General features: G+C 57.8%; 1 protein-coding gene across 3 annotated transcripts in view; it reads right to left on the bottom strand.

Annotated features, from left to right (window-relative positions):
- PRDM16 (PR/SET domain 16) overlaps positions 1–24,470 on the bottom strand; it is a 317,843-nt gene that overhangs the window by 131,687 nt on the left and 161,686 nt on the right. The window lies entirely within an intron of this gene.

The following is a 24,470-nucleotide window of genomic DNA, read 5'->3' as shown; positions in this document are numbered from 1 at the left end:
AACGCAGAAAAGCTGTTGGGCGGTCGTTTTCCTGTGGGTCACTGGGGACGCAGGCCTCAAGGGCGAACCTTGCATCAAGATGCCCCCGGCAACATCCCCTGACAGCCCGGCCCCGCCAGCCACTGCTGGGTACCCTGGCTCCCTGTGGGCACCCGAGGTGACCCCCCAAGATTTGAGGCCAGTGTTTCATGCCTAGCACGGGGACCTCCCAGGTGCGTTGCGTTTGCTGACCCACATGTTTTATGTGGGAGCACAGACAGAAACGGGTTTCCCAGCGCCAGCCGGGCTGGCACAGCCAGAAAAGGGCAGCTGTAGGAGGGAACGACCCCCCAGCCCGCCCTCCACACTGCAGGCTGCCGAGGGGGTCCTGCTTGTGGCACTTGTTTATTTCATTCCCTATATGTCACCCAGACAGCATTAGCCTTTGCATGCTGGTCCAGGGGGCGGGACAGGCCACTCTGAGGAGGGACATGTCCCCTGAGGGAGACGGGCCACGGGAGGCACCAGGCATAGAGGAGACCAGAGAGGCCGCGGGGATTTTCTCTGCCACGAGAGGGGAGGACACAAACCGGGAAAGAGCCACAGGACAGACAGGCCAGCTCCACGGGGGTCGAGGGGCATCTACATGGGGTAAAGGGAACGCTGTGGTGGCCGGAGGAAGGTCCCCAGACACACGGTCCTGCAGTCCCCAAGCCCTTGCTCTGGCCGCTGGCACTCACCACTCACACAGCACCCAGGAGCATGGGGCTCAGGGTCTGAGGAGGGTGTGCAGGGCGTGCATGGGTGCTGGTGGTGACGTGCAGGAAACAGGCCATGCCGCTCATGAGGGTCAAGGCTCCGTGCCCAGGCCCCACTGTGTGAGGCGTCAGCGCCGACACTGTCCCCAGGCCACACCTCCGGGGGCATCGGCAGACCCATATCATAAACCCACGTTTTTTCTCCCCAAGAAGGAAGGGTTGGGGCCGGCAGGTTGCTTCCCTTCACTGTCCTCCTCTGTCGCTCCCTGGGGGCCAGACAGCCTTCCTGGGCAATGTGCCCCCAAGGCGCCTTCCAAGGTCACAGGGGACAGGGAAGCCAACGGTGCTTGGTGACATCCCCCGGTGGTACCTGGCCCCGAGGCTGGAGCCCCAGCCCACCTTAGGCAGGTCGCACGGTGGGCGACACTTCCCTATGCCCCTCCCAAAGCTCGCCTGGGCCTGGCTCCTGTCTGCTTGCTGGTCATCGGGCACAATGACCACAGGCAGTGGGTGACGGATGAAGGTGTCAAGTCCTGTCACGCCGACGGAGTCCTGAGGGAGATGCGAGAGGCACTCAGAACTGGTTTATTGCCCACCTGCGGCCACAGAGATGATCCATCAAAGTGATCAGTGATGACAAACACAGGGAGACGAGAGGCAGATGCCGCCTCAGAGGCCGGGGGTCAGCTACGGGGCGGGCAAGGGCAGAGCTGGGAGGGGACGGACGCATCTTGGGTGCTGAACTTGACCGCAGCCCAGGCCCACCAGGGCACACTCCCCTTCCAGGGCCAGGCCAGTCTTGGAAACGGGCAGGGGCGCCCAGGGAGGAACAGGCTGGTCAGCAGGAGGAGGGCTGGCTCCTTCTCCAGGGGACTGGGGACCTCGCTCTGCAGTGGCCTCACTCACAGACCTGGAGCAGGCAGTGGGGACGGGGCTGGGCCTGTCGCTGACCCACTGAGGACGCTCTGCCGCCTCCTGGGCAGAGCACCAGGCTTCCCGGGGGCCGCACCGGAGGCAGCCTGCATGCCCTCCCTGTCCAGGGCTGGGTGAATCAACCTTTCTTGGGGAAGTGCCTCCCGCACAAGGACGTTTTAGTCAGACATAATTGCAAGGAAAAATAAACCTGCCTTAACAGAAAACAGCTTTCCAGTTGTTTTTTTCCTCCTTGAAGCCTTTTCAACTCCAGCTTTTGGCAAGTCCTGGCTGTGGGTAATTGTCAACATGGTGCAGTGTCCAGAGACCAAAGCCAGCAGAACGGAAATGGCACCCGCAGCGTGAGAGGGACCCGGGACATGGCCCTGCAGGCACGCGCGTGCTCGCGTGTGCGCACACGCCCTCCGAAGGCGCCGCCCGACCACAGGCAGAAGGGAACTTTGTCTTGGCCGCAGTGCAGATGGCTCAGGGGTTCTGATCCCCCGAGCAAGGAAGATGGCAGGCCTCCTGGGGGTGGCCAGGACCGCGCCCGGCTACGCAGGGCTCCCCAGTTTGAGGTGACTCCCTCGTGCCCTCTTGGCTCTGGCTCCCAGTTCTCACGTCAGCCCCAGGGATGGGCACCCAGAGCGCTGGCAGCAGGCCCTTTGCCACCCTGGCAGCATCCTTCCTCAAGGGGACCCCATGGAGTTCCTGGGGGAACTGGAAAGCGGACGGGGTGACACAGGGCCCCCATCGCCAGGGCTACGCCCAGTAGTGGCATGTTGGATGACCACTGGTCAATGACTGGCCCCCTGTACAGGCCCAGCCAGACCCTGCTCCTCCCTCTGTTTCTTGGTGGGGCGGGGGCTCCTGCCTAAGGCCCATGGGGGTGAGCGGGGGCCCACAACAGGCAACTGTGAGGACGGATGAGGGCCGTGGCCCGGGGATGGGGATGGGGTGCCCGCCTGTTCCATCGCCCACATCCCCCTGTTCATTTCCAGGAGGAACTTGTTACAGGGTCTGTCGAGCCCACAGCTGACAGGCTGATATTTGTTACTCACTTGGCCGGGTTCTGGGAAACGCAGGCTCATTTGCCAGGCGAAATTAATGAGAAAAGAAAGACTTAAACGAGATAGTAATTTATGACTTCCACTGGGCCAGTCTCCCCGTTCCCCACACACTGAAGTGCATTTCATTTGCAACGACACTCCGCCCGAGGAAGATGAGACCAGAGCTGCCCAGCTGCCCCGCCTGGCCCCGAGCCCAGACGTTGGGTCCCCGCTTTGCTGTCTGTACACGGGAGCTCACGGGGTCTCCAGCATTCAGAACACCCGTCTCCAAATCTCAAGCCCAAAGGGGTAAAGTGACAGCATTTGCCCCGCAGCTGGCTTCCCCAGGCCCCGACGAGCCTTTCTCTCTTCCCTGCCCTCGCCACCAGCAACCTCCCAAAATACAAAGAGGAAGAATGGAATGGAAAAGCTAGCAAAGCGGCAGCAAAATAAACCTTTCCTAATGGCTACCAAACTTGCTGAGTGTCAGCTCTAGTTTCTTTGTGCAGAGAGTCTGTAATAATCACGCAGCTCCGAGAGAAGGCCTCTCTCCGGCAGGAGCCGAAGTGACAGGGCCTGGAAGGCAGGTGTTACTGTAATTAGCTATTGTTTGACTATCAAAAGTCAGGGCTGATTAAAGCCACTAAGCACAACTGCACTATTTTATTTCAAAGAATATTATGAACTGCACGCTGGGCCCTTTCAGAGAGGGCCTTCCTTCCGCAGCCGGCTAAGAGCCCATGCCAGCAGTAATCAAACTCAAAATCTGCATAAACCTTCAGGGTTTAATTCAAGCAGAGACCTTTCATTAGAAATATGTTACTTTATGAAATCTGGTCACCAGCAAGGGGAGAAAAATGTGACTTCTTAAGAAAAGTGAATGGCACCTCTTTAGTGATTAACCCGAGATTAATGGAGGTCCCCACTGCTCGGCCTAAGTCCGTTTTATTGCTAATTCATTTAGGTACCATTTCAGATACGCTTGATGAGAGTTACCTGCCAGGGCGTCAGGTTTTGGCAAGCGAGGCCAGCCATTACGGTCAAACCCCAAATACACTTTTTATTAAAGAAGCTTTGAAAAGTGTCTGGTATTAGTCCTTTTCCCCTTCTTTCTAAGGAACTTTCTATTTAATGTGCTCAATTAGTTAAAAATTTGGATCCTTGCTCATTCATCAGAGATTGATGTGACCGCTTCAGTTCAGAGGTTCTTTTGTTACTTCTGCACACGGAGTCCGTGGTGAGGGGGCTGTGCTCAGACCCACACCCACACGTATGTACATGTGTCACCGACATGCGCACATCTGCCCCCCATGTTCACGTATGGTTGCACACACATGCACGACACATACACACATGTGCACACACCTATACATGTCTCACACAGCACATACACCTGCCCCACATTCACATGTTTGCACACACGTGCACTACATATACATACACACATGTGCACACACACACGTCTGTCCACCCATGTTCATGTATGCTTGCACCCACATACACGTGTGCACACACATGCACAACACATACACACATGTGCACACACCTATACATGTGTCACACAGCACACACGCCTGCCCCCACATTCACATGTTTGCACACACGTGCACTACATATACATACACACATGTGCACACACACACACGTCTGTCCACCCATGTTCATGTATGCTTGCACCCACCCACACATACACGTGTGCACACACATGCACAACACATACACACATGTGCACACACCTATACATGTGTCACACAGCACACACGCCTGCCCCCACATTCACATGTTTGCACACACGTGCACTACATATACATACACACATGTGCACACACACACGTCTGTCCACCCATGTTCATGTATGCTTGCACCCACCCACACATACACGTGTGTGCACACACATGCACACACAACTAGAGGCGTCAAGGACAGAATCATAATCGGTGTGAAAGGGGGGCACCCACTCACCGCTTCTCCCCCGTAAGCCCCTCCCGTGGAGAGCACCCTTTGCTCTCCCAGGCACTGGCATTGGGGTGGTCCCCCAAGGCAGGGTGTCCTGGGAGGCAGCTCCCCACTTCCTAGTGAGCCCCTCATGTGGTTCAGAGCAACTAGGGTTGGGTGGGTAAGAACTGGATTAGGACCTGCTAAGCCATCTGTCCCCCGACTCTGTCCCAACTTCCCCCTGCTTCTGGGAGGGGACGCCATCCTGTCTTTCCAAGGTGTCCCCTCCCATGCAGGCCCTGGCAACATGGCCCAGGATACCTGCCCAGCTCAGGTGGTGGCTGGTCCTTCCCTCAAGGAAGGCACCTTCTGGCTCAGGGGACCCCCTGACCGGCTCCCAAAGGCTGCGTGGGGGAATCACAGCCTGAATACAGAGGTGGGGTCAGCGGCCCAGGCTTTCCTCTTGCCCCAAATCTCATCCCCAAATTTGATTGGCGTTTCCGTTGTTTCCAGGGATTTAAAAATACAACAAAGAACGTAGGAAAGTGTAAAGCATTGTCGTCGACAATTACTGACGTTTTATCTTATTTGCTTCTTTTTCTTACACTTATTTGCATTCTTTTTTGTAGAAGAAAACAGCTTCCTGCATAAGGCGGGGGGTCCTGCTTTGGCTGGGCCTGGGGGACCCTGAGGGTTGGCCCAGTTTATGCTGCCACCTGCAGCTGGTACATGCGCCCTCCGAGTCCCAGGCTTCTGGGGGTCCCCCCAACACCCAGCCGCCTAATGTGGAGTTAAGGCCCCGACCACCTCTCACGCTGCCTCTCCCATGCTCTGCCCTCCCCTATGCTCCACACGGACGGTACAGCCGACGACTTCCTGAACGCCGTTCCCACACTATTCCACGTGGTAGGGTCTTTGCACACTCTGTTCCCCCCATAGGCCGCCCTTCCTCAGACAGCCCATGGCTTTTTATTCCACTTCTTGGGCCCTGTCCAAGTGTTCCCCAGCACGAAGCTCTGTGCAGCCCCAGGCCCCACTGCTCCTTCCGAATGGGCTGATGGTTCTCACTTCGTCCCCCAGTACCCATGAGCTCCTGCTGTCTGATCACTTCCTGTAAAACCCCCAGCAAGGAGGACAGGGCCACACGGACCACACGGGCATGAAGGAGGCACCCTGTTAACTGAAGGTCTGTCGCACACCTGTGTGGGGCCCCCGGGAGGGGGCAGGGAGCAAGGTGTTGTCCCCCACAGCTGCAGGGAGGGGTAAGGCGTGGAGGGAAACGCAAGTCCTGGTCCGACTGTCACAGCCGCCGTGTATGTCTGACTGTGTGTCTCACTCAGTCCCTAGCACGAGCCCACAGGATGACGTGACCACAGAGCAGGAGCACGGTCCCCACTGGGAGGTAAGAGTGGCCCAACCCCCCAAGGGCCCAGGCCCGGGAGTGGCAGAGCTGCGAATCCACTGGTCCCATTGTCCCCTCACTGGCACATGTCACAAGGCCACTGGCCCAGAGGGCATGGCAAAGGAGGAGCCATTCCTCACCCTTAGGGGTCACGGGGTTTGGAGGGTGCTGCTGTTCCAGGACCCCCCGTGTGAAGGCAGTGGCTGGCACCTCTCAGAGATTGAGGCATCACAGCGGGAACTTTTAAACCCCCTCAACTAACACAAAGGAGGGACATGCGGCCAACATGCGTTATCCCCAAATCTGCACGTGTGCCAGGTGGAACGTGACCAACCGTCAGTGGGCCGAGGGAACTGAGCCCAGGAGGTGGTGTCCTGAACACCCTGCAAGCCCCCCGTGGGCCAGCCCAGCATGGACGCAGCAGCAGGGCCTGGGGACACGTGACAATGGCCTGCGTACTCAGCGCGAGCCCAGTGCTGTGTCCTCCGTCTTGAGGACAGCCTGGGAGACCAACAGCGTCACCACCTCCACGACGGAGCCTGCAATGAGTCAAGTCCCAGGGTGGCGCTGCCACGGCTACAGGTACAAGTGACAGCAGGATCCCGGCCCGTGACTGCTCGGTCCTCATAGAGCGCCCCACTGAATGCAAGCATGGCCAGGTCCCCTGGGGCTTGAGCACTTCTGGGCACCAGCCATCTCCAGAAGCTTCTGGAAGCCAAGGACTCCTGTGACCCCCAGGGCTCGTGTCCCCACCTGGGCAGCCCCTGGGCAGACAGCTGCCTCCGAAAGAGCAAACCCACAAGCAGGGGTGCCTTTGGGGCTGGGAGAGGGGGTCTGCGAGGTGGTTACTCCAGCCGATGCCACCTGCAGGACCGGCAGGTGCGGGAGCCTGTGTGTGCAGGGCTCTGGGAAAGTGGCAGGGCAGCTGTGGGTGCCGTGCTCCACGCCAGCAGGTCTGGCCTGCCCTGCCCTGGGCCAGCTGTGGGACCCAGACTGCGCTGCAAAGGGCTGCTACCATTTTGTCCATCTCTTGGATTTGGTCAGCAGTGACCTGAACGTGAATTCCTTGGCCCAAACTTTCCTTAATCGCTGTTCTCTGTGGTGAGAGACCCCTGGGGGCTCTGCTGTAGGAACAGAAGGGGCGTCCATGAATGACCAAGTGACTATCGGGGAGTCTCCTGTCTGTAGGACACTCCAGAGACCTGGCGGGGGGGTCTGCAAACACTCCAGAGGACCCCCCCCCCCCACCAGCTGGGGCCTGTTCAGATGTGAGAGGCGGCCTCCGGGACCAGTTCCTTCCCCATGGATGTGGGGCAGGGAGGACCAGGCTTTTAGTTCTGACTGCGAGGCTTCCAAGGGGGCCGGATGCCCTGCCACAGCCTTGACAGGAAGCACTTCCTCCAGCCTCATCCCCCTGCCCTGGGCGGGCGCCTCCCCCAGGCCTGTCCATCCAGGCCCTCCGCCCACTGCTTTCGTGGCTCTCAGGGTCTGAAGTCAGCCTTGACCCTGGAGATTCCCAATGGCTATGACCAGCTGCTCCATTCCCGTGAATCTTGTCTTAAAGCCTGTCCCAAACCTTTCCCTGTGTATCTTCTGTTTCCGCCTGGAAAACAAGAAAACACACCTGAGATCCCATCTCTGGGAACAGCAGCGTCTGGGAGTGACAGGTTGTGGGAAAGGCTTGGTGGTGGGTGGGAACCTTTGGCAGGGCCACCCTGGTCATGGGGCCTCAGAATTGGGGCCTCTGGCCCTCGTCGGGCAGGCCCCCAAACCCAGGGGCTTGTGCCCCCTAAAGGAGGTCCATAGATTGGGTGCTTTTCACTGTTCCCCCCAGGGAGGAGGCAACACCTGCTACCCAGCCAGCCCCCGAGGGGATCCCTGCGTGAAACCCGAGGTGAAAACAGAGCAGCGAGGACAGGCCGGCTGGAGGATGGAGGTGAGTGAGGCCCATCTCCTCTCTCTGCGGCGCTGGGGGAAGGCTGGGGCCTCGGGCCAGATCACTGCTCGAATCGTCTAGGGATTTTAGAATGTTCTCCTGGCTGCAGTGGACACTCGGCTGGGATGGGAGGTGGGAAGGCCCACCCTGAGGGACCCTCGGTATCCCACAGCCTCTTTCCACCCCGTTCTGGTCTTCATTATCAGGAAGGTGAGAGCCCGCTGTGGAGGCCGTGGCCTCTGCTGAGCACCACCACCGTTCGTTTTCTTGGAGCCCACTTTGGAAATAAAGGGGCAGCCTTCCTCTGACCTGCCCCAGTAGCTGGCTGGCCCAGGGCTGTCCCCAGGGGCTACGTGTCCCGAGCAGGCTCCTTGCCCCGCAGCCTGCCCTGCACGCCCGGCTCCATCCTGCCCCGTAACAGCTCTCCTGCCCCGCAGCCTGCCCTGCACGCCCGGCTCCATCCTGCCCCGTAACAGCTCCTCTAAGTGCACGCGTAATGATCCGGCCACTGCTGTAATTTCTCCCCATAGTCCATTAATTAAGAGGTCACAATCTGAGAGCATGTTTACCCAATAAGCTTTCTTTTTTAATTATCCTAATTGCTTGGAGACTGACAAAGACTCTTCTCCTTCCCTCAGTGGATTAGCCGATGACAAACACATTGCACATACGCACACTCGCCAAGTGGCTGGGCTATGTCCACAGAGCGTCACGTCGCCCTTCCTGGGGTCAGAACCGTGTTTCCCCGAAAATAAGACCTAGCCAGACAATCAACTCTAATGCGTCTTTCGGAGCAAAAATTAATATTAAGACCCGGTCTTATTTTATTATAAGACTTGGTCTTATACAATATAATATAAGACCGGGTCTTGTATTAATTTTTGCTCCAAAAGACGCATTAGAGCTGACTGTCTGGCTAGGTATTTCTGGGGAAACATGGTAGGTGCTCACAGGCGCGAGGCTGGAGCCCCAGGGCTGCTGGGGACACGCGGTAGTGGGGCTGCTCACCACATGCTCACACGTGTGTGCCGACGTGAGCCTTGGCTGCTCATGGTCTGAGGACCTAGGGCCCAGGCTAGCCACGGTGTGGGCACCTGTTGGCCGGACCCTGAGGCTGGCCAAGTCAACTCGCCTTCACGGACATGGTTTGTGCAGTGCAGGCAAACCCAGCCCAGGTCTAAGCGGCACCTAACATGATAGGTTCTCACTTATGGGTTTAGAATCGGGGTCACGGTCCTCCGTCCTACGAACAAGTGGGGCTCCCCGTGGGCTGGGCCAGCCGGGCCTCCGCACTGGTGAAGCTGGGTGCTTTCCTGCTGGACCTCACCTACAGAGGAGGAGCTCAGGTCGCCCAGGGGCTGGGGGTGGGGTGGGGGGGCTTTAGCCAACCTGCGAAGCCCATGCTTGTCTTAGAGCAACTCTGAGTCAAAAGAGCCGAGATATCCAGGAATGTAAACTGGGGCAACCGCTGCAGAAAACAGCCTGGCGGGTCCCCAAGAGGGTAAACCCAGAGTCACCTTAGGACCCAGCAAGTCCACTCCAAGGTCCACACCCAAGAGAACTGAGAACAGGACCCTGGACAGACACTGGAACACGCACACCACAGCAGCTCTAGTCACAGTGGCAAACAGTGCAAACACTCCAACGTCCGTCCCGGGTGGGTGGGTGAACAATCGCGGCGGGCCCACGGTGTGGTCTACTGCTCAGCTGTGAAAGGGGTGACTCTCTGACAAGCGCTACAACGTGGATGGACCTTAAAACGTCCTGGTCAGTGAGAATATTCACACACAAAGGGCCACGTACTGTGATGCCATTTGTATGAAATGTCCAAAACGGACACCCACAGGGGCAGACGAACGCAGGTTAGCGGTTGTCAGGGGACACAGGTGACCGCCGATGGGCACGGGGTCTCTGTGAGGCCACCAAAAGTGTTCGGAACCACAGCACCACAGACGCACTAAATGCCACGGAACTGTTCACTTCACAAGGGTTAGTGTGTCTGTTTGTGAATTTCACCTCGATGAAAAACGAAAAGGAGAAAAGGAGAGAAACGGAGGCAGGAGGATGGACCAGCCCCTCTGGAGCCGCGTGGCGCCTGTGCCCACCCAGCTACCTGCGTCCTTCCAAACGGGATGGCTCTGCTCATGCCTCACTGGGCTCTGCGGGGCTTAAGTCGTGCCTGCTGAGGTCAGCATGGGCGACGCCGGGAAACGCAGGCTGCGGCCACACGGCTGGATTAGGGGTGCTGGCAGCCCTCGGACACCTCCACCAGCTCTCCGGGCGTCCGGCTGTGCCGGGCAGGCCTGCCTGCTCCGTGCAAGTCTACGTCTCTTTAATAAAGATTAAGATGTCAGAGGGCCAGCGTTGCACAAAATCCCACTTTTATTAACTTCTCATTACCAGCTGAAGGGCGAAGCCAGTGCTGAGCTTCCGAGGCAGTGACAAGAAAATAGCGATTAGATATGCGTTTGTGACGCCTGCGGCTTACGGGCTCTCTTGCTGACTAAGCGAATGGGCTGCACGCCGCCGGGCGGGACTCAAGACAATGGGGACCTAATGAAAAAAGTGACCGCAAGGCCTGAGCGAGGCTGGAGATCACAGAGTAAAGGTCCCAGGCCCCCACCGGAAGTGGGGGCACTGACCACACCATGTGCCGTGCTGGCTGGACTGCGAGCCTGTCCAGCGGGCTCACCATGATCTCTCTGGTACCCAATCAGGGCACCCACCCAGTGCTCCCAACCTTGCCCCCCAGAATGAGCCCCACCATCCTCCTTCTCAGGCAGCCCCCTGGGCAAGGCTCTGGGACAATGCGTCCCACAGGCACTGCTGTGGCTGTGATTCCAGGCCCCCAGCCAGGAAGGGCCCCTCCGCCGGCTTCACTCCCTCTCCAAGGTCACCTTTCACCCCTTCTCCTCTTCCCAGGAGCCTCAGATGGGCCCCCAGAATCACATGTCATGGCGCAGGGAAAGCAGGCTGCTCCCTCCCTCCCCCCCAGGGAAAGCCCTCTGCGGGGACCCATCCCCACGCTTGTCCTCGCTGGGCCACCTGCCAGCGTGCCCAGCCACCCGCTATCAGCTCCACCTGACTCTGCGCCCCTTCTAGCTCTTGTCCCACTGCCCACTCAAACCTGCTGTCTCTGTTCTGGGCCCTACACCCGAGTTCCAAGCCACGCAGCTCTGCCCCACGCCCACGGGAAATGCTCTCGTGTAGGCCGTGGTCACAGGGTCCCCAGACCAGGCCTGTTCTGTCCGGTCTTTCTCAGCCACCCTCGGCCTGCGCGCGCCCAGGGCTCTCTGCCTGTCCCCCCGCTGCTCTCAGGTGCCACCGCGGCTCAGGCCCCCTCTTGGCCCTTCACGTTTGCACCCCAGGATCTCCTGTGCTCACCCCCCACATCCACTGCCCACTCGACACCCTTCTGGGGTGTCTCAGGGGTGCCTGCAATTGAGATGGACAAGCCGACATCTCTCTCCCGCTAGTCCACATCCACTCCCTTTCCCTCCTCAAATGGCACCAGCACCCCAGCTCTCACAGCTCCTGTTCACACACGGAGGCTCCTCCCTCGGAAACACCCCAAATACATCCTCCCTGCTTCCACCGTTGCCCAGTCCCCCACCCAGGGCACCCTGTGTCCCCGACCTCTCTCCCCTACCCCCCCCTTGCTCTTCGGGGCCCTTCAGTTGCTGGTCCCTCTGCCTGGGGGGCTCTCAGTTCTGCCCCCCCCAGGTCTCACTTCTTGGCGTCAGGGACATCCTCCAGCACCCCCGTCACACAGCCATGTTGGCAGCACCCTGGTCACGGGTAACTGCTCCGTGTTCATGGCTTGTGTGTGCGTTTCATTGCTGCCTATTCCACAGCACCAGGGCGGAATGCTCAGGTCACACGCTGGAGCCCGAGCCCCATGGTCACAGCAGCTGGAGGGGGGTCTTTGGAGGTGATGAAGCCATGAGGGTAGGGCCTTCCGAAAGGGACTAGTGGTCTTGTGAGCAGAGACACGACTTTGCTCCTTCTCTCCGTCACAGGAGGACACAGGAGTAGACGGCCGTCTGTAAACCACGGGGGAGGCCTCCCCAGCACTGACTGCCGGGTGCCTTGATCTTGGACTTCCAGCCTCATGAGTGTGAGAGAAGCATCTGCTGTTTAAGCCGCCGCCTGTTGTGGTATTTGGGTAAGACACCCTGAGCAGACTGAGACAGACAGGAGAGGGACTCCCAGGGAAGGGCCTGACTGTCCACAGCTGCAGGCGCAGGGCCCAGCGCAGGCCCGGCTTGGAGACGCGCTCAGGAGACGTGTACAGAGCCCATGGAGGGTGGTGAAGATGGGCAGGTGGCGTGTTGACACCACTTGGAGCGCTCGGCAAGCCCTTCACCTGCCTGCGCCCCGGAACCTTGGTCTGCAAAGAGGGGCGGGCCACCCTCTGGGGCAAGTGGGCTTACAATGAGGCGAAGAAGCCCACGCCGGGGACAGTGCAGCACGGGGGAGGCCCCATGCGCCTGTCAACGAATGGATGGATGTGGCGATTCCCCCAGCTCCTGCCATCTGACCAGCCATCGCTTCTCCAAAGGCTGTCGAAGGCTCCTCCACGTTCCTTATTTAAATCATTCAAGGAGATCCTTCCTCCAATACCAGCCTTGTCCAGGCGGGCTCCCTCCGGAGTGAAACACAAAACGGCTGCTGCGGCCAGAGGAAGCCAGCCGAGCCAGTGTCGGGGGCTGCGTGCATCACACACACAGCGAGTGCTCCGACGCGATACACATGCTCAGGAGCTGGTGCTGGCTGCGCTCTGGCTGGTTTCTTTTGGGGGCTCAGCAGTGAGAGCCAGGGAGGCTGCTCGGGCCCTGTGGCCCTGGGGAGGGGCCCTCCGGCCAGGTGGTGCCCCATGTTGCAGGAGCAGCTTCCCCACCAGCCAACAGGTGGGGCCGTCTGGACTGAGCCCGGGATGGGCCCAGCAGGACAGCAGCATTCCGACATATCTGGATCTCCCAGAATTCCCGACCCGACCTTGTTTTCCCACACCTGGGGCAAGGCTAGCAACCGAGTCCAGTGGGAGTGGGAGGCAGAGCCGCAGACACGATCAGATGGTCACGTTGTCTCATCCACTAACTGTGTCCTCAAAGCAGCCGCCCGTGCCGGCCTTCACACAACTGAGCAGCAAACAGAAGAAGCTTCTGGTGCTCAGAAACCCAAGGGGGTGGCAGTGGTGCGGAGCGAGGCCAGGGTCCGAGGAGACCCTCGAGTGCGTGCTCACTGACCCAGCCCAGAGGAGCGGGACGCTGGCCATGCGTCTGCCGCCTGATGAGATCCCCACCTACAGACAGAGCCCACAGGATGCCCCCGCCAGGTGCAAACTCATGGGCACCGCAGTTCACTCTCAAGGAGGGTGAAGAGCTTCCAAACCCATTCCACGCCTCGGCAAACTAACCACACTACACGACCACACCACACCACACCTCACAGGGTGGGCTGAGGTCACCCAGGGACCCACTTCTCACTGAGCAGGGTGGGCCGGGCTCACCCAGGGACCCACCGCTCACTGAGCAGGGTGGGCCGGGCTCACCCAGGGACCCACTTCACACTGAGCCGCTGGCACAGGGACCCCCCCAATGCACTCCTGTTGTTATTACCATCACTATCACTTTAGGGGTCCCCCCAACTTGCTCCCCTCTTGTGTGCTGTGGGATCTCTCCCTGTGGCTCTTTTCAAGCTCTACTCCTTCCTCACGTCCCCTCGGAAGGGAGACCTGCCTCCAAATTTGTTATTGAGTTTTGGGGACAAGGTGGCCAGCAGCAGCCCAGGAGTGAAGGCAGGTGGGGTTACTCAGGGAGCTTGGACCACAACTTGCAGATCATGTGACCCTGAGCAAGTGGGTCTGCTGGGGCCTGGCAAGACCTCAGCTCCTTCTGGGTCTGTTTCTCCTGGCTGGCTGGCTTTGCCTTTGCTGGACTCCCGCCGACTCACAGGGCTGGGGCTGAGCCCTGGGTCCAGGTGCTAACAGGATGCTGCTGGTCCTTCAGGAGAGGAAGGGGGCCCTCATCCTCAGTGTCCAGCACACTCTGGGGAGCACTGTGCTCTGTTACTGAGATCACAGAGCCAGACACCTGGGCTCACTCCCTGGCCCCTCTTCTCACAGCTGTGTGACACTGGGCAGGTAACTTAACTTCTCTGTGCCTCATTTCCTCACCTATAGGATGGGCACTGATTCATCTACCGTGCTGCTCAGCCTTTTGCAGCAAGTGTTTTAAGTGCCTGAAGAAACAGCCAAATATACAAGCAGATCTGGTGCTCGGTCTTCTCCCCAGAGAACACACTTCACTGGAGCTTTTGACTCAGCTTCAGGGCAATGCTCCCTTCCCGTCCTGCTGCTTTGGGGCCCCGAACAGCAGCCGAACAGGCTCCCTGTGACAAAGAGGCCAAGCAGGCCGCTGCTGAGACCCACTATCAGCTGAGTAAACCTGCCCCATGGGAGACGACTCTGAGCTGGGGCCAGGCTGGAGGGCGAGACGGGCTGTGACGGAAACGCCTGCTCTCCCAGATGAGGCCACGCTCGCACAGACCCACCCAAGCCGCCAGCGCCTGGCTGGAGGGGCAGACTCATCACCTGGGAGTCTGGCTCCAGAGGCACCCAGGCAGGTCTGCCCGAGGACCTGGCTGGGTGTGGAGTGTGGGTGGGCCCGCGGCCATGGTGTGTGTACCGGCCCCCACCCAGCCCTGCGCTCAATAGCCCCTGCTCCTGCCCTGTTTACTGGAGGGGGAGGAAGGCCCCTCGCTGCTGTGTAAACAGACTTTCCAAAGGCCTGTGCTTTCTCACCTCTTTCCAGCTCTCCAAACTCACATTATGAATTGGTGGGCTTATCGGAAGGGCCGTCTGGCAGTGAAAAGATGCTTCCACGCATTGTGAGGCTGCATGGAAACCAAGTCATGTCACCCCAAGGACAAAGGAACTCAAGTGTTTGAAATGCAAAAATATTTTGACCCAACTACATCATTTTTCAAAGGAAAAAAGTAATTCACGGCTCACAATTCACTTGCTATCTCGCAGGAAGTCCTGTATTTCTTATTAACTCCCCAAGGCCTGTTTCTCCGTGTGAGAGGTCATCTCAGAGGGCCAGGCTCTGAAGGGCACTTAGGAGTTTTCTTTCTGTCTCTTCCTGTTGTTGTTTTTCTTTTAATGCTGCCTCGTGTTTACTAGGTGCCCGCCCAGCGCTGCTCCGGGCCTTATCTTAAAGGTCCTCGCAGGCCAGGAACTTGAGTGGGATGCAGGCTGTCTGCTCTGTGGAGCCAAGTCAGAAACCAAGTCTCCAAGAGGTTAGGTGACTTGCCCCAGGTCACACCTGTTGATGGTGGAGCCAGAATTAGAACTCCTGTGTCTAATCCCCCTCTGGATGTCCTCTCCTGGGCTCTTTGGATCCCCTGTGTAATGATGGTGTTTGGATGAGACTTCAAGGGCCATCACCACCATTATCATCACTGTCAACATCATCACCATCATCATCATCACCATCATCACCGTCATCACCACCATCACCATCATCACCATCACCACCATCACCACCACCACCATCACCATCACCACCATCACCACCACCACCATCATCATCATCACCTACATCACCATCACCACCATCACCACCATCACCACCATCACCATCACTCTTTACCATCATCACCGTTACCATCATCATCGCTAGTATCACCATCATCACCATCACTGTCACTATTACCATCACCACCACCACCACCACCACCATCATCGTCATAATCACCACTACCTTGGTCTCACTCTGAGCGCTAAGCATGTACCAGGTCCTATTTTAAGTGTGCTTTACATAAAGTAACTCATGTAATCAGTAATCACAACTTTGAGGGAGAAGTTACTAGCGTTTCCATTTTAGAGACAAGGAATTCAAGGTGCCAGATGATAAAGAAGTCCTCAGACAGACTTCTAGAAGCCTTCTGAGAAATTCTTTCCACCACCAAATCTTGAGGTCCACTTGAAATGTTGCGGGCAGGCCTTCATGAGGCTGCGGGGGCCGCTCCGAGGAGTCTGGGCCGAGAGGCAGCCTGTGGGGTGAGAGCTGAGCGAGCCGCCAATGCCTCTAACACCGTGTGTGGGGTCTGCGCCCCAGAGGCCCAGGAATTGGGACAGCTCAGGAAGTGCCCCCATGGGTATGACACGGCTGGGCACTTGCTCGGGCTCAGGCAGCCAAAGCTGTTTGTCCTGCTGGAAAGGCAAGGTTTTTCCTGGAGGGTGAGGGTGCAGAAGGGGCGCTGGCAGAGAGTGCACGGGCAGGGGCTTCTGAGGAGGTGAACACTGTGTCATGCTGGGAAACCAGGGGCCCACAGAGGGGCGAGGGACTTGAGGAGTATTTCAGTGACACTTTGGGGGCCAAAAGGTGATTATGAAAGAAAACTTCTGGGTGTTCACTAAGGGCACATGCGTAGCATTTACTGCAGTAACGGGAAGGATGCCCAGGACGCGACAGGACAACCAGGTAAACCAACTAGGAGAGGAAGTGGGCGCCAGCCCAGGCTGAGCGGACGCGGCTCTCTTCCCCTGTCCCTCTCCCACAGCTGGTTCTGGGGAACACACACTTCCCATTCAGACACCCTGGAAAGTGGATGACCCCTGACAGTGAGGACCAGCTAGGTGCCCCCTCCCCGGGCACAACCTCGTGTTTAGGCCCATTTTGCAAGGGCCGAGTCTATTGTGTACAGTGTGAATGACCTCAGACGGGTGATGCACTGGTCTGAACCCCAGGAAGACGAGCAGCTGCCTCCCAGAGCCCCCAGCACTCTCCAGATGTGATCTAAGCAAGCTCGTCACCTCCACCAGGCTCAGGGACACGGCAATGAGCATGCAGATGTGTCCTCTGCCTCCCTGGGGCCTGGGCCCCATGGCCTGACTCTGCACACAGAAAGACAGTCATGGGCCTTCCTCCTGGGGGAGCCAGGACACACAGGCCTCCCCTCAGGCCGGTTCTGCCTCCTGAGGGGCTGCACGTGGGCAGACACTGGAAGAAGATGCCCCGCGTCTCCCGGGGGAGGGGAGAGGGGCCCAGACCATCCTGAGGACGAGCTCGAGGGTTTTCACTGCCTTGCCAGTTCCCTTCTACTCCTGCCTCTGCACTTCTTGTCCAAAACAGAAATACAAAGGGAGGAAATCTATTCAAAATTCCTCCTCCTCATTTTATTTTTGCAGTTCTCTGGGGTGCCTACGCTTCAGATTTTCTTCCGATAATTATCTGCCCTTTCAGGGCCTTGGTAACTCGCATGGCACACAGGACGTCCTCAAGTAAACACAGAGGATGCATGGGTCCCCGGCCTGGCCACAGCACACAGTATGTCCGCAAGCAAGCATGGAGATGCAGGGCTCGCCGGCCCCTCCCCCCAGCGTGAATGTGGAGAAGCGGATTTTTACGATTTTTTTGGTCTCTGAATATCTCTCCCTACACTCAGCTGATCCATGATGAACACCACATCAGAATCCTTTTATGTGATAATTTTCCATCCCCGGCAATGCAGACATTTCTGTGGCTAATACTCTGAATCTTGGCCATTGCTCAGAAATAACAGAGGCAAGGTTCCAACATGAAATAATAAGTCTCGCCTTTTATGACTTAATTTATCAACACTGTACTGGAGAAACAGCTTGTTAACTGGGTGAGAAGCAGCCGTTCAGCGAACGGCCGTGGCTGATGGAGGTGGGTATCAGGCGGAATAATGGGTCCTGTTAGCACACAGAGAGGCCGGCTGAAGGAGGCCTTATGCAAAGAAGAAAATACTACTGAATAAGAAGCAGGACCCTCAGACTGAATCTGTTCAATTAAGAACCTCACTCCTTCTGGCCAAAATCCACCTATTATCCTCACAATGTCCCCTGCATAGAACAGGGGGCGAAAGGAGGAATTGCCCCGAAAAACGGCTCCTTAGAATTAGCCACCTACAGGAGCGCGGCCAGGCCCGCATGGCAAGATGGCGCATTTCTGCCCAAAATGAACAGAACAAGCAGTGCGACAGACTCCTGGAAGCTTGCCCCGCCACGAGGAGGAGTACCGGACAGGGGACGTTGGAGCTGGGCATCCCCAGGGCACCAGGGCCCCCAAGAACAAAGGCCGGGGAGGCCCATCACACAGGTGACGGGTCCCACAACATGAACCCCAGGAGGGCAGAAATGGGGAGAATTCAGCCTGTGTCTCCAGCACCTGGGACAGCGTCCCGCACACAGTAGGTGCTTGGTAACCAGTTGTTGAGTGGGTGAGTGAATGAATGCATGCAGGGCATTCTGAGACTCTGCAGAACCAGACAAAACGGCAGATGCCCTAAGTGAACGAGTCAGGCAGGTGAAGTGAGACGAGGCCTCAGGACCCAACAGCTGCCCCACCTGACAGACGTCACAGTTCTGTGCAACGGTGAGACCCACAGGGTAGTTCTGCCAGGGCAACCACCGCAGCACCCGTCCAGAACTTTCTGGCTGCAGAGCTAGAGGGCAGAGAGCTCAGGACGGTGTCACACCGGCAACTGGCAGCTGAGCCCAGAAGTCACCCAGCATGCGTCCCCCACAGCCATCCGCCAGCCTCGTCATCAGCACCGCTATGGGCCAGGCACCGTCTGGGCACTTTACATAACATAACACGTTTAATAACTAAAGTACCCCACACACGCATCCATTTCTAAAAAGCACCCATTAAATCACCACAAAGAGCGACATTATTTCTGCATATTTCCTTCCAGGCTTCTTGTTATACGTCCTTAGATGTGTGTGTATATTTCACGTGCGTGCGTGTGACGATAAGATGCCACTTTTTGAGAACTCTCTTTTTTAAAAAGTGAAAAGCCTTTATTTCTTAGAGCAGTTTTAGGTTTATAGAAAACTGAGTGGGATGTACAGAGGGTTCCCGCACACCCTCTCTCGCCCCCCAGCCCCAGTTTCTCTTATTTTTCATATCTTGCATTAATTAGTATGGTCACGTGTTACTACTGATGGGTCCATACTGACACACGTCACAGCCCAGAATTTACACTGTGGTTCCCCCTTGGTGTTGGACATTCTACCCGTTTGGGTAAACGCAGAACGACACATATGCATCATGATAGCGTCGGCAAGAGCAATTTCGCTGCCCTAAACCCTCTGTGACCCCTATTCATCCCTCCCTTGCCCCCCCCGACAACCACAACCACTGACCCTTTCACTGTCCCCATAGTTTTGCCTTTCCAGTGTCACAGAGTTGGAACCACACAGCACACAGCCTTTTCATATCGGCCGCTCGCACTTAGTGCGTCTTTTAAGATTCCTCTGTGTTTTCCTGTGGCTTGAGAGCAAAGCCCTCTTTTTAGTGCCAGATCACCCAAGGGCCTCTTTTAGGCACTGGGTGGGGTGGTCCCTCCTCACCCGTCCTGGTGGACTTCACCACTCATCAGTCAAGGTCGACAGAAGGATGAAGTCCCCTGGCGTGTTCTTCAGTGTCATTCACAGATCCACCCCTCCCAACAAAGGGACCAGGGCGCCTCCCACAACTGACCCGGCATTGCTTTTTCCAGGAAACTCTGGACCAAAGATCAGATCCTCTCTTCAAGGAAGAGGGTCAATCTCAAGGGCTAGGCACACCCAAGAGATCCATGGACACGGGCGAGGAGGGGACACTGTGCCAGCCAGACACGGCTGCAAGAAGTAGCAGGCTGTATTTTCACTTTATCCTTGTTTTTCCTCCATGCTCACGGTTTCCTTGCCTTACTGTGGGCTCCATTCTCTTTGCACACCTCAGGGCTTCTCCCTACTTCAGCTGTCACCTGGGAACTGGCATTGCCAGCTCCACCACCACCTCCTCCAGAAAGCCTGCCACGTTAGGCTGCATTACTGCCCCACTTGCATGCCCCCTGCTGCATGACCACACCCCTCCCGTGAAAGGCAGGTTTTCTCCCCTGTGCTGGTGGCCGTGACCGTGGGGCGACCTTGGCTGATGTGGGCAGAAGGACTAATGTGCTCGTTCTGAGCCTAGGCCTCGATGATTACAAGTATCTGCTTTTCCTCTTCTCATGCCATCACCATGAGGACAGCATGCCCCAGAGAGCCCACTGTCTGAGGAGGACGAGATGGTCAGCTTGGAACCAAGCCCAGCTGAGCCCAGCCGGGATAGGCCAGCTTGCACACGTGTAAGTGAGAATCAGCATGTGTGGTCTGAGTCCGGGGTGGTTTGTTACACAGCAGTATGGCTGCAATAGCTGACTGGTACACCTGCTCTAGTCACTCCAGCCTGATCCAGTCTTGCGTTTCTCTGTATTATATCCATAGGTTAGTGCCACTCTGGACTCAATGCCTAAAGCACCCAGGCTGGTGTGACTTTACATGTGGAGAGCAGCACTTGAGGCACATGATTAACACGATATTCCAGAACACTTGCTTCGGAGTCTTGCTGGCTGGCATTTTATGGTTCCTGGCTTCTCCACTGAATTGTGTGGCAAGTGACCCCCACTCTCTGTGCCTGTTTCCTAAGCAGTAAAGTGGGGGTGACAGTGACTGCATGGAGGGATGGGGGATACTGAGTGTGTGGGCACAGGGGCCTGGTGTGGGTCAGCATTCTGACCACATGACGGTGTAATGATAAGCCCGCGCCTGGCCCACAGGGCTGGCGCTCCATAGAGGCCAGCCTCCTTGGGGCCAGGCGGGGCCAGGTGCCACTTCTGCTCTCCTCCCCTCCTGGCTCCACGTGCACGGGCAGCCTGACAGCAACGTGAGGCCCCAGTGGGACCCCTGCGCGCACACCCACCCCTGTGGCATCTGGAGGCCAGAGAAGTTGGCGAATAAAGGGCCAGCTGGGATGGGCCCCTCCCCAAGCTGGGGCACATCCTGCTCCATCCCAAGACAGCAGGTGGCTTCTTAGAGGATACAACCTTCCCTGTGGCCCTGCCCCTTCCAGAGTTTCTGCAGGCCAGGCAGGCTGTAGAGCCCCCCAGGCGCTGCCCCTGCGGGAGGACAGACCACCCCCCACCCCCTCAGCTCCAGCACAGTCCCAGGCCAAGAAGTGATGAGAGGTCCGGCTCCCCACTCTCAGGACCGGGACCTGCGCAGGGCCCCCCGCCTGGAAACCAAACCGTGTGCTCATGGCCTGTGTGGGCCTGCGGCTCAGAAGAGGGCCAGCTGCATAGCCCGGCTCCCAACACCATCTGAGGCATGAGGGGGCCTCAGGAGCTGACCCTCCCTGGAGGCCTGGGGTGCTTAACCGGCACCAAGAGAGAAGTGGGCGCAGCCCCAAGTGGTCAGGCTGCGGGCAGACCCCAGCACCCACCAGCGCTGCTGTCTTTTCCCAGGAGAGGGACTGGCCACCTGGACATCCGTTTGTGTGAAGCCAGGAGAGGCCTTACACTCAGGATGACAGCTATCCCCGAGGTGAGGCGGGGCGCAGGTGAAGCCCTGTCTTCCCTTCCAAAGCTGGGCTGTGCTGGGAGCTGGCAGGCGGGCGCCCCACCCAGGCCAGTGACATGGACTTCGCCAGCTGCGGGTCTGTGTGTTTAATGCAGAAGACGCAGAATAGGCCTTGGAGCTGATGTATTTTTCTCTCCTGATCGCGCGGCACAATTTAATTAACCCACTATTGCACCCACCTGAAGATTACAGTTTATTGACACCACCATCTGGCTCCTGTGACGCTGGTAACGTAGATAATAAATCTGCTTCATTAGCCGCTGCCTGCGAGAGGCGTCCTGCTCCCAGCCACCTCTCCTGGCACCCACCTGCCAGGACCGCCTCTGACACCCTAAGGGGCTGCTGTGGTTTCCAGGACAGCCACGTGGGCCCGGGACAGACACCTGCGCCTGTGAACTCTGACCCACTGCAGGTGGCACGACACCACCTTGGAGACAGGTGTCCTCAAAGAGGCCCAATGTGGCCAGCATCCACCCAGGGTCGCACTGGCCTCCTCAGGCCACACCAGCAATAGTAGCGGCACCCCTAATGCCCACTCAGCAGGCCTGGTGCCCAGAGCTGTGCCCGGTCGCTATCTTGTTACCCGACTCAATGCTTGGCCCACTCTGGGACTGGGAGCTCCCAGTGCTCAGGAGGAAGCGGAAATGCAGCAGTCCCAGTAGAGGCGAGGGCCCCACCATCGGGGCAGAACCAGGCTCAGAGGGTGGGGTGGGCTGGGAGGCACTGGGCCTCTGGAAAAAAGAAGGTCCTTTTGTTTACCTTCCAGGTGAGTGCCTGTTTTCAAGTTCTGAGTCTGTCCTTCACATTGGTGGTTTTGTGTGCTGTTGAGATTTAAGTTAGGGCAGAAAATCTCAGCAGGTGGGAGAAGGGCCTAACCACAGAGGTGGGTCCCCATGTAACCTGCTCTCACACATGGTGCCAGGGCTGCTGGGGGACCCCGAGGGTCCCTCCCCACTCTCCTTCCGCCAGGACCTCGGACCCAAGCTTCAGCCTAGACCCCTTTCAGACATTTCACAAGGGATGCTGCAGGCTGACAAAGGAAATCTGGTTCATTGCTTTCTCAGGAGCAAAACAAGGGGAAAACCACTGTCCTCCCTGCTGTCCTCCCCCCAGGTGTGGTTCTCAGACCTGAGCAGGTGTGTGGAACAAAGTGCCCTCTGCGCACGCCTGCTGGAGCCCTGGCCCCCTTAGGCCCCCAGGCCGAGGGCCACAGCAGGTCACAAATGAGCAGAAGGAAATGAGTTACCCTCACAAGTCCCCAGCCTCATCTATGGTTTAAGCTGATCGGGAATCCCTCCATTGGGTGGGGGTGAGGGGAGTGGAATCAACTCATGGGGGGCGGGGACAAAATGCAAAAAGGTTGCATTTATAATGTCATCACCCAGCCCAGCGGGAGCTGCTTGTGACTTACCGGGCCACACTATCAGCCCATTAATCACCCTTATCTGCGAAGGAAGGGGCCACGGTGCCACCGCCCCGGGGGCAAGTTCTGGGCTGCAAGGTGGCTGCAGGTCAGAGTCCGCCCAGGGGCCTGATGTTCTGCCCCAGGCACTGGAGCCACGAAAGTCACGCCTAAGCCGCCTCTTCAGATAAGCGTCAACAGTTGTGAAAAAGGAGGCCTCCCAGGAGGGGCCGGGGGAGGGGCAGGTAGCCAGTCAAGGGGCGGTCCCGGGACGCGGGTCCCCAGGGCCACCGGCCAGGAAGGGACCGGCGGCGGAGGCGGCACTTTCCGACTTTCTGGTCTTGGCCCCATTACACCTCTCGCTTTGCAGCCTTTGATTCAGCAAAATCAAGGATGCAAACTTCTTAGGAGTACTTAGTTTCCATGGCAACTGAAGCTGACCTCAACATTATTGTTCTCAAGAGGGGACTGACTTTCCTATATGTTCATTCACTGAATTAATGGACTCCCGGCTCTTTTATCAGCAACCCCCGAACAAAGGAAAGAGAGACATGTCGTCAAAGGGCTTTCAGCCACTGTCCAGCCTTTTGTCGAAGGCTTACTGCAACGAGGCGAGTCCATTGAGCCCGAGATTATCAAAATCAACTCGGGGCTGTCTCCGTGGCAGCTAAACACACTTTGATTTCATAAAGACATAACTGATCCCACATGCAAATTCATAATTGGGATCGCAGGGTTCTTAGGCTTGCGGCTCGGGTGTGTTTTTGGGGCACTGAAGCACGGCCCTAGTGGCTCTGGAGTGTTGCTGCTGGGACGTGCACAGCAGTAAGAAGGGAATTCCATCCCTCACCTCACCAGCACAGGCCATGCTGACGACGGGGAGCCACGCTTATTCCAGTCCCAGGGAGACCGGCCGGACCCAACACGAGGGGGCACATGAAACTCCACTCTAGGGTCCCCCTTCGCCTTCCAGCCACATCCCTGCCCCACCCGCTTCCCCCTCTTCCCTAACCCTCCAGCCACCTGGAAAATGCCTCTGCTTCCTCCCGGGCACAAACAATGCAGCGGAAGCAGCACTGAACGGCCAGTGTCAGCTACATCTTACATCGTGCAGTGCCGAGGGGCTTCAACAGCCCACGGAGACTAGAGCCTAGGCCCCCAGAACCGAGCGTGGCCTGGCCGCTGCTGGTACCCCTGGGGAGTGGTCTGTCCAGTCACTGCTGCACAAAAGACACTTCGCACTGGCCTGCCTGTCTCCACTCCCAGCGCCCTGGGGCTCCCTCAGCTCAGCTCTTTCCTGGCTCCTCTCACCCTTCATCAGCCCACCCCCACTCCCCACGCCCAGGGACCCAGGGGACCTCTTGGCTGCCCAATGCCAGAGGCATTGCACCAGGTCAGGTGACAGAAAAACATGCACACACAACAGCCCAGGGGGACAGGCCACGGTTCTAATGTCCAAAAAATCACCTCCCAAATGATCATAAACATTGCTCCATCACCCTGTCTGGACAGTGCCAGCTGGGCGAGCAGGTGACTTCTGCGACCTGTAGCACTTTGTACGTAACAACAGCGAGAGATTTACGGCCCCATCACGGCCCCTCTGCCAGCAGGGAGGACTTCGTGAGCTCCATTTAGTTTTGACTCTCCTCTGAGCCCGGCCCTCCCGGGAGTGCTGCCGGG

The sequence above is a fragment of the Rhinolophus sinicus genome, chromosome 14 (assembly GCF_057876585.1).
Source record: "Rhinolophus sinicus isolate RSI-liver-muscle chromosome 14, RSI-T2T, whole genome shotgun sequence".
NCBI lineage: Eukaryota > Metazoa > Chordata > Mammalia > Chiroptera > Rhinolophidae > Rhinolophus > Rhinolophus sinicus.
The sequence above is the reverse complement of the archived record's forward strand: the minus strand, read 5'-3'. Positions and strand labels throughout refer to the sequence as shown.